This window comes from Schistocerca americana, chromosome X, assembly GCF_021461395.2.
Source record: "Schistocerca americana isolate TAMUIC-IGC-003095 chromosome X, iqSchAmer2.1, whole genome shotgun sequence".
NCBI classification, from domain to species: domain Eukaryota; kingdom Metazoa; phylum Arthropoda; class Insecta; order Orthoptera; family Acrididae; genus Schistocerca; species Schistocerca americana.
This window is the reverse complement of record NC_060130.1, coordinates 790,199,220-790,214,059: the sequence shown is the minus strand read 5'-3', so window position 1 is coordinate 790,214,059 and position 14,840 is coordinate 790,199,220. Positions and strand designations below refer to the sequence as shown.

The 14,840-nt window shown below is 43.9% G+C and overlaps 1 protein-coding gene across 2 annotated transcripts in view; it reads left to right on the top strand.

Annotated features, from left to right (window-relative positions):
* Positions 1–14,840, top strand: part of LOC124555251 — a 532,173-nt gene that overhangs the window by 271,178 nt on the left and 246,155 nt on the right. The window lies entirely within an intron of this gene.

Below are 14,840 nucleotides of genomic sequence, written 5' to 3'. Positions count from 1 at the left end.
CACAAATTAAAGACCCTTCGAATGTAAAAATTTTAATAGTAGATTTTCGAAATATTTGCAAGAAAGTTCTTGAATTTACTGACCTTCAGGTAAACTGTCACGCTCAAATTATTCTCGAAAACGGAAGCTGGCTGATACCAGAAGTAGGAAGCTCTGAGATATTTTGCGGGGCATCGAAAGTATATCAAAAAGACAGATTAGACGCTGTAGAAGGGGAAGCGTATATTACAGTCAACAAAAACTTTGTACCTGTCGACGTCGAAATTCATTCTGACTGTGAAGTTACCCACTCGTGCAAGAGGTCTAGGTGAACTTAAATTAACTATCGGATATTTTTACAGGGCACTCGATTCTCCCGTGACAATTTTAGAATCATTCAAAAAAAAGTCTATGCACAGTACCGCGCAAATACACACGTAATGCAATATTAGTTGGATGTGACTTTAAGCTGTAACTTAATGCTGCCGAGCAGAAAGAAATCCTGTAGTGTTCGAATGTAGCATAAGTAGTGCGCTGTTTGACATATTCATATCGATTAAATATGTAGGCATAAAGCTGCAAAGAGATATGAAATGGAGCGAGCACGTAAAGACGGTAGCAGAAAAGGCGAATGGTCAATTTCGGTTTGTTGAGAGAGTTTTTGGAAGGTGTGGTTCATCTGTAAGAACACTGGTGCGACCCATTCTTGAGTATTACTCGGGTATTTGGGATCCCCACCAGCTCAGTTTAAAGGAAACAATCTCATCAATTCAGAGGTGGACTGCTAGATTTGTTACAAGTTGGTTCGATTAACTCAATGGGAGTCCTTGGGGGGAGGGGGGCGGGTGAGGGGGGGGGGGGGGGGGGAAAGAGACGGAAGAGACAATTTTTTCCTCAAATGCTATTGAGAAAATTTAGAGAACCGGCGTATGATGCTGACTGCAGGACTTTTCTACAGCTGCCAACGTACATTTCACTTAAGGACCGCGAAGATACGAGAAGAGAAATTAGGGCTCGTATAGCGGCATATAGTCTATTATAGTTTTCCTCTCGCTCTATTTGCGAATGGAACAGGGAAGTAAATGACTACTAATAATACAAGGCATCCTCCGCCATACACTTACGGTGGACTGCGGAGTATGTATGAAGATGTAGATGCTGATTTGCGTCAGCCCACACGTCTTGGTTATGAAACACAAACTGGTTCGTTTAGAATTAATGTATGCGCTGCACTTACCCAGAACTGTGAATGCGGTTTACAATAACAACACTAACAAATGTTTACTGCACACTATATCCATCGATATAACAAAGGAATGTATCCTCATTTGCCTCGCGGGGTAGCCGCGCGGTTGAAGGCGCCTTGTCACGGCTCGGGTGGCTTCCCCCCGTCGGGGGTTCGAGTCCTCCTTCGGGCATGGGTGTGTGTGTTGTCCTTAGCATTAGTTAGTATAAGATTAAGTAGTGTGTAAGCTTAGGGACCGATGATCTCAGCAGTTTGGTCCCATAAGACCTTACCACAAATTTCCAATTTGTGTCCTCATTTGTTTACTTCAAATGGTTCAAATGGCTCTGAGCACTATGCGACTTAACTTCTGAGGTCATCAGTCGCCTAGAACTTAGAACTACACTCCTGGAAATTGAAATAAGAACACCGTGAATTCATTGTCCCAAGAAGGGGAAACTTTATTGACACATTCCTGGGGTCAGATACATCACATGATCACACTGACAGACCCACAGGCACATAGACACAGGCAACAGAGCATGCACAATGTCGGCACTAGTACAGTGTATATCCACCTTTCGCAGCAATGCAGGCTGCTATTCTCCCATGGAGACGATCGTAGAGATGCTGGATGTAGTCCTGTGGAACGGCTTGCCATGCCATTTCCACCTGGCGCCTCAGTTGGACCAGCGTTCGTGCTGGACGTGCAGACTGCGTGAGACGACGCTTCATCCAGTCCCAAACATGCTCAATGGGGGACAGATCAGGAGATCTTGCTGGCCAGGGTAGTTGACTTACACCTTCTAGAGCACGTTGGGTGGCACGGGATACATGCGGACGTACATTGTCCTGTTGGAACAGCAAGTTCCCTTGCCGGTCTAGGAACGGTAGAACGATGGGTTCGATGACGGTTTGGATGTACCGTGCACTATTCAGTGTCCCCTCGACGATCACGAGTGGTGTACGGCCAGTGTAGGAGATCGCTCCCCACACCATGATGCCGGGTGTTGGCCCTGTGTGCCTCGGTCGTATGCAGTCCTGATTGTGGCGCTCACCTGCACGGCGCCAAACACGCATACGACCATCATTGGCACCAAGGCAGAAGCGACTCTCATCGCTGAAGACGACACGTCTCCATTCGTCCCTCCATTCACGCCTGTCGCGACACCACTGGAGGCGGGCTGCACGATGTTGGGGCGTGAGCGGAAGATGGCCTAACGGTGTGCGGGACCGTAGCCCAGCTTCATGGAGACGGTTGCGAATGGTCCTCGCCGATACCCCAGGAGCAACAGTGTCCCTAATTTGCTGGGAAGTGGCGGTGCGGTCCCCTACGGCACTGCGTAGGATCCTACGGTCTTGGCGTGCATCCGTGCGTCGCTGCGGTCCGGTCCCAGGTCGACGGGCACGTGCACCTTCCGCCGACCACTGGCGACAACATCGATGTACTGTGGAGACCTCACGCCCCACGTGTTGAGCAATTCGGCGGTACGTCCACCCGGCCTCCCGCATGCCCACTATACGCCCTCGCTCAAAGTCCGTCAACTGCACATACGGTTCACGTCCACGCTGTCGCGGCATGCTACCAGTGTTAAAGACTGCGATGGAGCTCCGTATGCCACGGCAAACTGGCTGACACTGACGGCGGCGGTGCACAAATGCTGCGCAACTAGCGCCATTCGACGGCCAACACCGCGGTTCCTGGTGTGTCCGCTGTGCCGTGCGTGTGATCATTGCTTGTACAGCCCTCTCGCAGCGTCCGGAGCAAGTATGGTGGGTCTGACACACCGGTGTCAATGTGTTCTTTTTTCCATTTCCAGGAGTGTAATTAAACCTAACTAACCTAAGGACATCACAAACATCCATGCCCGAGGCAGGATTCGAACCTGCGACCGTAGCTCATTTGTTTACTGCATTCTGTAGGTAGCTGTAATGGCAAAGAACTTGCAATAGAAGAAATGGTTCAGATTTTTGAAGAAGAACATGTACTCAAAAGTCTTAAGATATGTATTTTAGAGTTCATGTTTATGAGATACTTTTGAATATTACTTTTTAACACCTTATATACACCGTCGCGCTGTCACTATCGTGAAAGAGGACGAAAAACAAGTACGTATCAAAGGGAAATAGTGGTGAACAAAATAGGTAGAACTGGATCTCAAACAGGGAGGGAATTGTTTTCTGGGCGAGTGATTCATGTGACGAACAGGCCTCACAATCCTCTCATGTGACTTAGATTTAGCTTTTCGATTATATCCCTAAATTACTTCAAGTGAATGCGAGATGGCTCCTTTGTATGAACGTCGGCCCATTTCCTTGCCCATCGTTATCCAAGTGAGTTAGCTTAGTTGATGAAATGTACAGTAGAAAATGCACTTATGTTGATAATATAAATAACACTTTAAAGTGAGTCGCGGAATATTGTTAACAAATTCCCGAACTATGTATTCTTGAAGACGACCCGCAGCGCAGGCTGGAAAACAGGTGAGGAGCCACGCAGCGGGAGACACTGGATTCCACAGAGCAGCGGATCGAAGCGCCTCCCTGTGCAAGAGTGCCAATCACGTCCAGCACCCGCCTCTCCAGCCGTAGCGTGCCCCAAGGACAGCCGAATAGCTAGTTAACTTTGCAGACGCTGCCACTGACAAAGATCCGGCGACGAAAGTTAGAGGGATTATTTTTCAGAAATACGAGGATTTCATATGAAATTATTCACTCTCTCATGCTGTTATAGCTTAGCTTTCTTAAGGAAGCTCCTTGACTCACGAGCAATTCGCACAAGTTCTTTCCTTTTTAATTTATAGTCCCTGCACTACGATAACTTTCCCGTCACCACCCTTCCCCCCCCTCCCCCTCTCTCTCTCTCCCTCTCTTTCTCTTTCTTTCTTTCTTTTTGCGCATTAGACACCAGTATCAGTCATTATTGCCAGTAACCAGAATGTATTTATCGGACAGTTCCTATAACCACTATTATGTCACCTACAAGACTATCATAAATTTTTGAATTTCAGTCAAAAGAGGAAAAAATGTTTGACGGATTAAAGGCACGAGAATTGGAAGTTCTTAAGGAGAACAGCAAAGTGCATACGGAGAGAGAGAGAGAAAAGTTGCAGAAATGAGGATAATACTATAAATACAAAGTCTAACTCATCAAAATACTACACTACACTAAAAAACTGATAGATCACGTAGAATGGACAGAATTGTTATTCTCAAAAATATATACCCGTGTCAATCAACGGGACGAAGATAAATTGGACGTCCAAGGAAAAGGTGGGAAATTCAACGACGTCAGATGAGGTACAAACCGGTTCAAATTCAAATGGCTCTGAGCACTATGGGACTTAACTTCTGAGGTCAGCAGTCCCCTAGAACTGAGAAATACTTAAACCTAACTAACCTAAGGACATCACACACATCCATGCCCGAGGCAGGATTCGAACTTGCGACCGTAGCAGTAGCGCGGTTCCAGACTGTAGCACCTAGAACCACTCGGCCGGCGTACAAACCCGAATTGGTTACTTTATCTAATAAGTGATAAAATGATGATGGAAAAGAAGGAGGAGGAGAAGACTGTCATGGAAGAGTTTGAGTGATTCTGAATAAAAACCAGAAAAATGCGCCTTAATTTTATAAACGAAGGTAGCGTAATGCCAACATGAACAGAACGAACACGATATGTGGCCTTTTATTCATGCTGATGGCGTTTCTTGTTAATTACATAATAGATAATTACATAATAGGTTACCGCTATGATGCCAATTATGCCATCAAAATGTACAGCTGTATGTGGAGTATCAATAGAAAAGATGTGAGCGCGCCTTATCTGTTGTAATGGCATTGTCGATCTCAGTCTGCGTTTTGGTAACTCAGTAGCAAGCAGCTATAATTTCGGGCTGATAGCAATTTACTCAGCCATTTGCAATGAAATAGTGCTATAGAAAAATGAAACAAATGTCATTCAGTACTAACGCAAAGCCTACTAGTTTCTCGGGGCGGAGAGACTGTACCGTAATTAAGAGTACAAACTAGGTCAATTAATTCTATTCACTTCTCCAGAAAACGAAAATTGTATCCTACGAAGGAAAACGTAATTGAATATGTATGAGACCTTGCTCAATGACAGTAGGATCATGACTGTGAATTCATTATACAGACTGCATAACAGCAAGTCCATGTGGTGTTCCGGCCGGTTGCTTGGTCAAACATCATCGGTAGTCGTTTCATGTCCCCTGCTCCCCAAAATCGTCGAATATATCTCCCGCCTCTCGTCGTTTATGCGTCATGGGGCTCAGGCATGCACTGCGTGGGACATTTTGGGAATCCTGCATAACATGTGTGGAAGCGGAATAAATGGTTCGAGTCGTCCAGCATTTCGGGAGAGGCTGCTGAAGTCAGCATTTAATTCATTCAAATGTTGTGCCGTATAAATTCTGGCTGCTTATTGAGGATATTTTGCAGATTTGCGATGTCTGACTCGTGCTCTATTGAGTTATGCAGTCCTTTTCATGGCACGTGTTCTTGTTGGTAATCGAAGTATATCAGTTAGTGCGCAATCTACAGTGTCCGATCTTTTAGGGGAATGGCTGTTATAGTAACAACCTAATTGATCTGGATTCTAATTCTGCTGGTGGCTTACTTACATTTTGTATGGAAAGAGGTGACTGTAGCAGTATTCCCAAAAATTACTGTGTGGAAGGGGTTCCTGGAGTGACTTGTCTTAGCTCTGTGTTAAGCTGTTGAACTCACACATAGATGGAGAACACTTTGTTCAAAGCAACTGACTTGTGTAGGTTTTAATGAAGTGAATAAACTTCGTTAATGAAATCTTCTCGAACTTGCAGCTGTGTCAAGTGGTTAAATTCCCACTGACTTTCTGGCGAGTACTCCTCTCCCGTTTAAGGTATTAACTGGGTCAGTAACCACTTGACAATGGTCGAGGATCACTCGGCCGCAAGATCGTGTGAATTTAACCACTTGACACGTCGAGAAGCTCCAGAAAATTTATTAATTCATATTGCTGCGAAACTCAGCGTTCGAGTAAATTATGTTGCATCTGTTGAAACAAGAGTGTTTGATGTTTGGTTGTTATTTAGACTCTAGAACGTTTAAACCGTTATTCTGGAAACTATCTTCTCCGACCTCCAAGGACGCTGTTAAAAGAATACTGTTAGCGGTGCCAGCTGGGGTGGCCGAGCGGTTCTAGGCGCTACAGTCTGGAACCTAGCGACCGCTACGGTCGCAGGTTCGAATCCTGCCTCGGGCATGGATGTGTGTGATGTCCTTAGGTTAGTTAGGTTTACGTAGTTCGAAGTTCTAGGGGACTGATGACCTCAGAAGTTAAGTCCCATACGCAGGTTCGAATCCTGCCTCGGGCATGGATGTGTGTGATGTCCTTAGGTTAGTTAGGTTTAAGTAGTTCTAAGTTCTAGGGGACTGTGTGTGATGTCCTTAGGTTAGTTAGGTTTAAGTAGTTCTAAGTTCTAGGGGACTGATGACCTCAGAAGTTAAGTCCCATAGTGCTCAGAGCCATTTGATCCATTTAACTCCCATAGTGCTCAGAGCCATTTTTTTTAACTGTTAGCGGTCTATTATTTCCGCTCCAATGGTCGGATCTCTGGGTTATTCTGAGTGTAATCTGATGGCAACAAGGCTAAAATAAGTGGCACAAAAGTTGTACCAAATTAACTTTATCTCGCATATCAAAGAGTTTCATGGCTCTTATAAAAATCAGTTCAGGAGAACTGGCTTGTATAAAGCTGATCTAGGAGCGACAACAGAATATTACCTTTCCGGAATCTACTATGCTATAACGAAATAACGAGCGCCACACCTCATCCTGAAACTGCTACTTCATCATGAGATGAGAAGAAACATTACAGGGTAACGTGCAAGTTTCTTTCATTTTTCGGAACTTAGCGCCGGCCGCGGTGGTCTCGCGGTTCTAGGCGCGCAGTCCGGAACCGCGCGACTGCTACGGTCGCAGGTTCGAATCCTGCCTCGGGCATGGATGTGTGTGATGTCCTTAGGTTAGTTAGGTTTAAGTAGTTCTAAGTTCTAGGGGACTGATGACCACAGCTGTTAAGTCCCATAGTGCTCAGAGCCATTTGAACCATTTTGGAACTTAGCGTGCAAGTTAAGGTTACTCGAAAAATAAATTTGCTTCTGTGAGGAGTAGAAACGACAATTTTCCCTAATGTAGCATTATGCTACGCCAGTAATTGTGATTAACTGCCGGCTGCTGTGCCCGAGCTGTTCTAGGCGCTTCAGTCCGGAATCGCGCTGCTGCTCCGGTCGCAGGTTCGAATCCTGCCTCGGGCATGGATGTGTGTGATGTTGTTAGGTTTAAGTAGATCTGAGCCTAGGGGACTGAGGTCTCAGATGTTAAGTCCCATAGTGCTTAGAGTCATTTGAACCATTTTGTGATTAACTGCGAGGAATCAACAGACGTGAAATGACTTGCGGAGAAAGAAAATGCTCATGCCTGAGTTATCGTTCGGGGAGAATTGTCCGTGAATTGATTCTCAGTCGTCAAAAGCTCCAGGAAGTGCAATGCCTTGCAACTACTCTAACCATTCAAAGTTCCTGGCATATTAAAACTGTGTGCCGGACCGAGACCAACTCGGAACTTTTGCCTTTCCGGGGCAAGTGTTCTGCCGACTGAGCTACCTAAGCACGACTTACGAGCCTTCCTAACAGCTTTACTTCCGCCGGTATCTCGTCTTATACCTTCCAAGTAAAACTGTGAGGTAGCTCAGTCAGTAGAGCATTTACCCGCGAAAGAAAAAGGTTCCGATTTCGTGTCTCGGTCCAACACACAGTTTTAGTATGCCAGAAGTTTCATATCAGCGCACATTCCGCTGCAGAGTGAAAATGTCAGTCTCTAATCGTTGTTTAAATGTGCCTGAAAGATTTTTTCTATTCCTTACAGTATGATTCCAACCTAAGCTATTTTCCGATGATTTCGGGTGCCAAGAGCGATGGGTAGAGACTGGACGGCGCCGGGAGAAACCCAAGATGGCCACGCCCACGCGCCCTGTACAGGAACGTAGTTGGGTCTGGGTGGGTCTGCATTGCCTTGGTACCACTATGGTGCATTGGTGTTGCGGCAGCATACTGTAAGAATCGTACCGCCAGAATCGCAGCCGAGTTGCTTGAGCCAGATGACCGAACCTGCCGTTTCTCTCCTATTAACCAGGTTAGCTAATGGAATGATGCAGTATCCAATAGGGTAAAACTAGGCTGATTCACAGTCTTGTACGTTTGATGCTCCAGGACTTGTGAGTATTTGATAAAGGTCGTGCTGGAGTACAGCATGAGCTGCACTTTCAAACCATTTGTTAGACAGAAAGGTATTCAGGTATACACCACCCTTCAACAAAGTTCCGTGACTGATTTTATTCCTGGCGTACGAGCGACGCCAGCGGAATAACTACTGTGTCAGCTTGAACTAGTAAGTAACGGCTGCAGCGTACTGAATTCGTAAAAGTACCTCAGTGTACCACTAGATGTCTCTGTCTTGTAGTACCATTGATGGTTTCATGCGAAAGGCACTCATATTCAAAAAAAAAAGGTCATAAAATGATGGTTTGAAGCAGAACCCATTCATACTCAAGTGCTTAATTAGTGGATTAGCAGTCATAGTGCGTCAACGTTTTTGTTTCACAAATCGCAAAGGAGCGACACCTCTAAAACAAGTGCTAAAGATATTCTCCAGAATGATTTGGAAACAAAAAGTGTGTACAAAATTTGTCCCGCAGAGTTTGATTTCCGAGCAAAAACGACAACGCCTGGACTCCTGCCGCAACTTGACTTAAATGTAAAATGTGGACAATTCTTTTCCGGAAAAAATTATCACGGGTGATGAGACTTGGTGTTATAAATACGAACCTAGCACAGTCACATGAAGGTTGAATGCTTTTGATGACGTAACTGAGAGTCAAGACAATGTGACGCATGGGTTGAACAACATTCCAAAGAAGGGTTCTTCGAACAGTTTCACATGGTTGCATGAACGTTCTGTGTGTTGTACTGAAGTACGAGGAGACTGTGTAGATCACTGAAACATTAAAACCACCATCTTAACTGTCCTCTATTTCTTTTAGTAATCCAGTCTCGAAACTTCCTGAATTAACGGCGTACAGCCCATTATCAGTGGCATCTGATACAGAGGATAAACAAAGAAATGTATTCATACTGATTTCGATAACATAGAACATTTTGTATACACTGAAGTAGAAACGTAATATACGTGTTGCCTTCTTTCTTTTTTGGCCTCTTTCTTCCGCGGTCACAGTTATATAGATCAACCACCGTCTTTTGCGACAGTAATAACTTGTAGAAACATAATATTACTCACATAATGTGCACGTCTACGTCAAACAACGTGTCTGTTGAGTAGAAAATCTGCATGATGGTTCAAACTGATGTGGAGATAGAGAAGAGAAAACCTATAGAATATTTAAGAGTAAAATCTAATTATACTCCCGTACATAACCACACCTACATAATAACGATTGGATCCGTTATCAGTCTTACCTCTGCGGTACGCAGATCGTCGTGCGTACATGTTATAACCTTGACACCCTCTATGGCCACACTTCCTAGTCGTATCAGACACTACTGTCACAGTAAGAAAATATGGCACTAGTGGTGACGGCTAGTGCGTTCGGAAAGTCGCTGTGGACTAGAATATCGACGTACATTATGTTGGAAGTTCGAAACAAAGTTGGCACAACACAAGTTGACAGAACTGCTTTCTCATAGATATGCGATTGTTTTTTAATTTGTTCCCCTGTTGCGTACAGTTGAACTGTTTGGTTAAGTTGATAAAAGCTATTGAATGCGATGTACGACGTTCAATTTGTTTTTAAATCGTGGTGCTTTGAAATGAAGAAGGTATTTTTCTTGTTGAACATGTGTTTCGGAAAGGCGCTAAATACGCGGATTTAGTGCAGGAAGCATTTGCTCAAAACTTCTGTATTTTACCTCATCGTAATACAGTGCATCGTCCGCAGCTCGTGGTCGTGCGGTAGAGTTCTCGCTTCCCACGCCCGGGCTCCCGGGTTCGATTCCCGGCGGGGTCAGGGATTTTCTCTGCCTCGTCATGACTGGGTGTTGTGTGCTGTCATTCGGTTAGTTAGGTTTAAGTAGTTCTAAGTTCTAGGGGACTGATAGCCATAGATGTTAAGTCCCATAGTGCTCAGAGCCATTTGAACAATTTGAATACAGTTCATCGACTTACACAGAAACTTAGAGAGATGGGCTCAGTGTTAGACGCCGAACGAACTGGGGGATCACCTAAACTAAACGAACAAAAGTTATTGGACATTTATGACTCTACGCAGCAGAATCCAGTAAAATCGTTGCGCTAGTTGGCACAAGAAAAAGATATCGGGCTTGCAACCGTGCATAAAGTGGTTTGGCAAGCATTGAAATTGTTTCCACACAAAGTGTCAGCAGTGAGGAATTGAAATATGTGGATCATGAAAAGCGAATCCGTTACTGCAAATGGTTTACATCTTCTATTGAGAGGGGTACCATAGATATTCTTGACGTCACCTTCTGCACAGGCGAGGCCAGGTTCCACGTCTGTCGTCATGTCAACGCACAAAATACATGCTTATGCTCAACGGATAATTGTCATGCTGTGCTTCAAACGTCATTGCGTGATCATAAAACTGAGGTATGGGTAGCAACATTTGGACGCTACTGAAAAATCTGTAGCGTATCGCAATCGCCCATGCACGCTTTGTAACTTAAAAACTGAAATAACAGAGTACGTGAGAAGCATATCACAATCAGAACTGCAGAAAGTATTTTCCAATACGATTAAGCGGGTCCAGACATTGGGAGCCACCCGTGAACATCATTTCCAACACTGTTGTAATTGCACGATGATTTTCTGAACAGCCTGTTGTACATTTTACTTGTTACTTCTTAGACCATATGTAGAAAAAATTGGTGGCATACACTCGCTATGAACATTGAATATAGCGTTTGGACAAATAGTATATAAGAGTAGAGTATATAAAAAAATAAAACCCGTTTCCAGTTGCTATGAACAACAGACTGAGCAAGACGGACGTACACGCAATATAATCTGTGTTGTTTAATGTGTGTGCGCGCAGTATGTAAGTAATTTTCCGTTTCTACTTTAATGTACACAAAATGTTCCGTGTTATCAACATCGACATGCATACATTTGTTTTTTATCCTCTGTGCGAGAAGCTAGTGATAATAAGCTATGTGCCCGAACATCGGTCTGGCAAATAAATAATGTTGCAGTGCAGCTCATCGTGTACAACAAGATGTCCTTTATCTTACCTGATTCAAGGCAGACTCCGATTATACCCATATTAAATTATGTTTACTGCTGCGCTGAAATCATAATTGACAAATTAAAGGCAAGTTTCCTGAAGTCACCATCGCAGCACTGATCGTTAAGTGATTCAGGGAAAGATTAAATCATGATAGCCAATAGGGTATTTAAACTAAGTTAACTCCGTATACAAGTCGAGTGTTTTGGTCACTTCGTGTGACAGCTACAGAAACTGCGCGCATGGATTTGTTTGTTGTGGCTGCTGCGGGGTATCTGGGAGCAGCGACCCATCCTTGTACAGTTAACCCGGCCTCATGTGGTCGCACTGTGATGACACGCTAAAATGACAACGAAGCCAAAAAGCAAAACAAAGATATCTGCAGAAAGAAAGCAGGAACCTGAAATGTCACACACACGGTTCTTGTGTGACCTACAGGCTTCCGAGAAATCGCAGGAAATATGACTAACAATGGAATCCAGAAATATGTCGAGAAACTAGAATCGATGACACAAATACTTCTCACTATCGAATATACGTTTCTTAAGATACCATCCGTAAGAAAAAGAGTCGTGTTGAAAAATATATTGATTAATTTCAGAATTAGTGAAAGTGTATATCGACTGTGAAATAACAGGTCATAGTCGACTGTGAACCAGTAATATTCGTCAGCGTTGTATTTTTTTCCTCCTACGAGGAACATGTCATAGAAAAGAAACCGTTCGAAATAGCATAACATCCGACGATGTAAGTTCTGATCGGAAACCCTTCTTTATGCCTCGTGACTTACTTCCTCTAACATTTTATAGGATCAACACATTACATCTACTACATCTACATCTACACTCCGCAGGTGGCGGAAAGTACTTTGTGTACCATTATCACAAGCTTTCCTGTTCAATCGTGAATTGTTCGCGGGAAGAACGATTTCCGGCAAGCCTCCGTGTGAGCTCAAATCTCTCTAAGCAAGCAATCAAATGAAATAATCTTCAAAAGAATTATTAAAAGCATTATGACATATCGAACAGAAATATGAGGATTAAATCCCAATAAATTAAAAGATTGGTAGCAACTAAGGTGGATTTTTCGATACAGCCTGCAGGGATATCCAGGCTGGAAAGAGTCAGAAATGAACTTATCAGGAAGGAAATAGCTGTCACAAGTTGGATAATTGATTTTGTGGAAGAAAAACGACTCATACAGTATGAACACATGAAAAGGGTGTCACAGGAAAGATTGCCACGACAGATCATAGAATGGGAACCACTCGCAATTAAGAAAAGAGGGAGACCAACGGCCACCTGAATACAAGGAATTCGGATATTAATTAGAAGAAATACTGAAGAAAATTTGTGTACAGGTAAGCACAAATGGAAAATGGCAATTAAATTTGATGTATAATTTTGGGTTACTGGAAAATGTAAGTACATTGTAAAACTGGGAATAGTAGTAGTTTCTTCTTTGGTCTTTTGGTATTCTGTTGGACTTCTCGGCTCATCGTCCCTGCCTTTTCCTGTATCTCGAAACTTCCACAAAGAAAAAAATGCCTGATACGAGGAAAAGTGAAAAAATAGGAATTTCAGTTTGGCCATGGCGAAATCCTTAATCAAATTTATTCTTTTTTGTACATACGGACGTAAATAACGAGAATTTTCAAAAATCCTGCGGATGAGTATCTCATTTTCAATGTTTCGTTATAGGCAAAACTGCCGGCCGCTGTGGCCGAGCGGTTCTAGGCGCTTCAGTCCGGAACCGTGCTGCTGCTACGGTCGCAGGTTTGAATCCTGCCTCGGGCATGGATGTGTGTGATGTCCTTAGGTTAGTTAGGTTTAACTAGTTCTAAGTCTAGGGTACTGACGACCTCAGATGTTAAGTCCCACAGTGCTTAGAGCCATTTGAACCATCTAGGCAAAACTATTTATGCAAAATATGGATTGGTACTATGAGCCATCGGTTTCCTAGAGCTATTTAGTCCGCGCACATTCTCCGCTTCAACCTCTCTGGACCTAAATGAATCTGATGAAACAGAAGCTGTCACTAGTGGTAGCACGTCGCTGTTAATTCAGGGTGCTGGCCGCTTGCTGTCTGGGTCAATTGGTCTGTATTTTAGCTGGAGCCACGCTATGACATTCAGACGCGTTAGTAATGGGCGCGGTTTGCCCTTTACCCTTTCGATCAGCAAAGTGGAGTGCTTCGAACGTTCGGGAGCCGTTAGTAGTGGTGGCCGCGGCGGCTACTGTTAATCGATAGCGCGCGACCTCCGCCGCCAGAGGCCTCTCGCGCCTGGGGCACCGCCGGCCCTACACGTGCAACACGCGCCATGTTTCAAACGCTGGTTTACCTATAACGTGCTACATAGTCAGTAGCACACGTCAACCTTGAGAAGGAATCGAGCATCTCGTCTACAGCTACAAAACGTAAAATTAAGGCACGTATTGCTCAGCTTCACTGATCAAATACACTATGCGTAAGAGACGACGGCAACGAGAGATTGAGTTTTGTGACGGCAGTGTGATCACATTAGTGTACTGTTCAGTTACCGGTCTTCACCTTCCATTCACTGTTGGAAGGTGGCAGGAGTGACTGATCATATACGTATGTTCGAAATAAACTTCTTGTAACTTTATCGATTCCTAAAGGAGAGCGAGATGATGCCTTTCTAGATTATTTTCAGCAATAATGGCTATGTTTGTGCACCGTGACTGTGTGGGATAATTATTTATTTCAAGTTTCTGCTACCAGTCAATTTTTATTTTATGCTTAATCTAACATAATGCAACGCGTGTCGAACATGTTCTGTTCATCTTCAGGCGTTTGATCTGTTATATAAAAGCCTTTCACTACTATTTTCGTAACACATAACTGATGCAGATCTATCTGCATCCTGTACAGGCTGGGTGTTGTGTGCTGTCCTTAGGTTAGTTAGGTTTAAGTAGTTCTAAGTTCTAGGGGACTGATGACCATAGCTGTTAAGTCCCATAGTGCTCAGAGCCATTTTGAACCTATACAGGCTGTGATATACAGGGTGATCAAAAAGTTAGTATAAATTTGAAAACTTAATAAACCACGGAATAATGTAGAGAGAGAGGTAAAAATTGGCACACATGATTGGAATGACATGGGGTTTTATTAGAACCAAAAAAAAAAACAAAGTTCACAAAATGTCCGACAGATGGCGCCTGAAAGATCTCTTGCGCGCGTCGTTTGGTGATGATCGTGTGCTCAGCCGCCACTTTCGTCATGCTTGGCCTCCCAGGTCCCCAGACCTCAGTCCGTGCGATTATTGGCTTTGGGGTTACCTGAAGTCGCAAATGTAT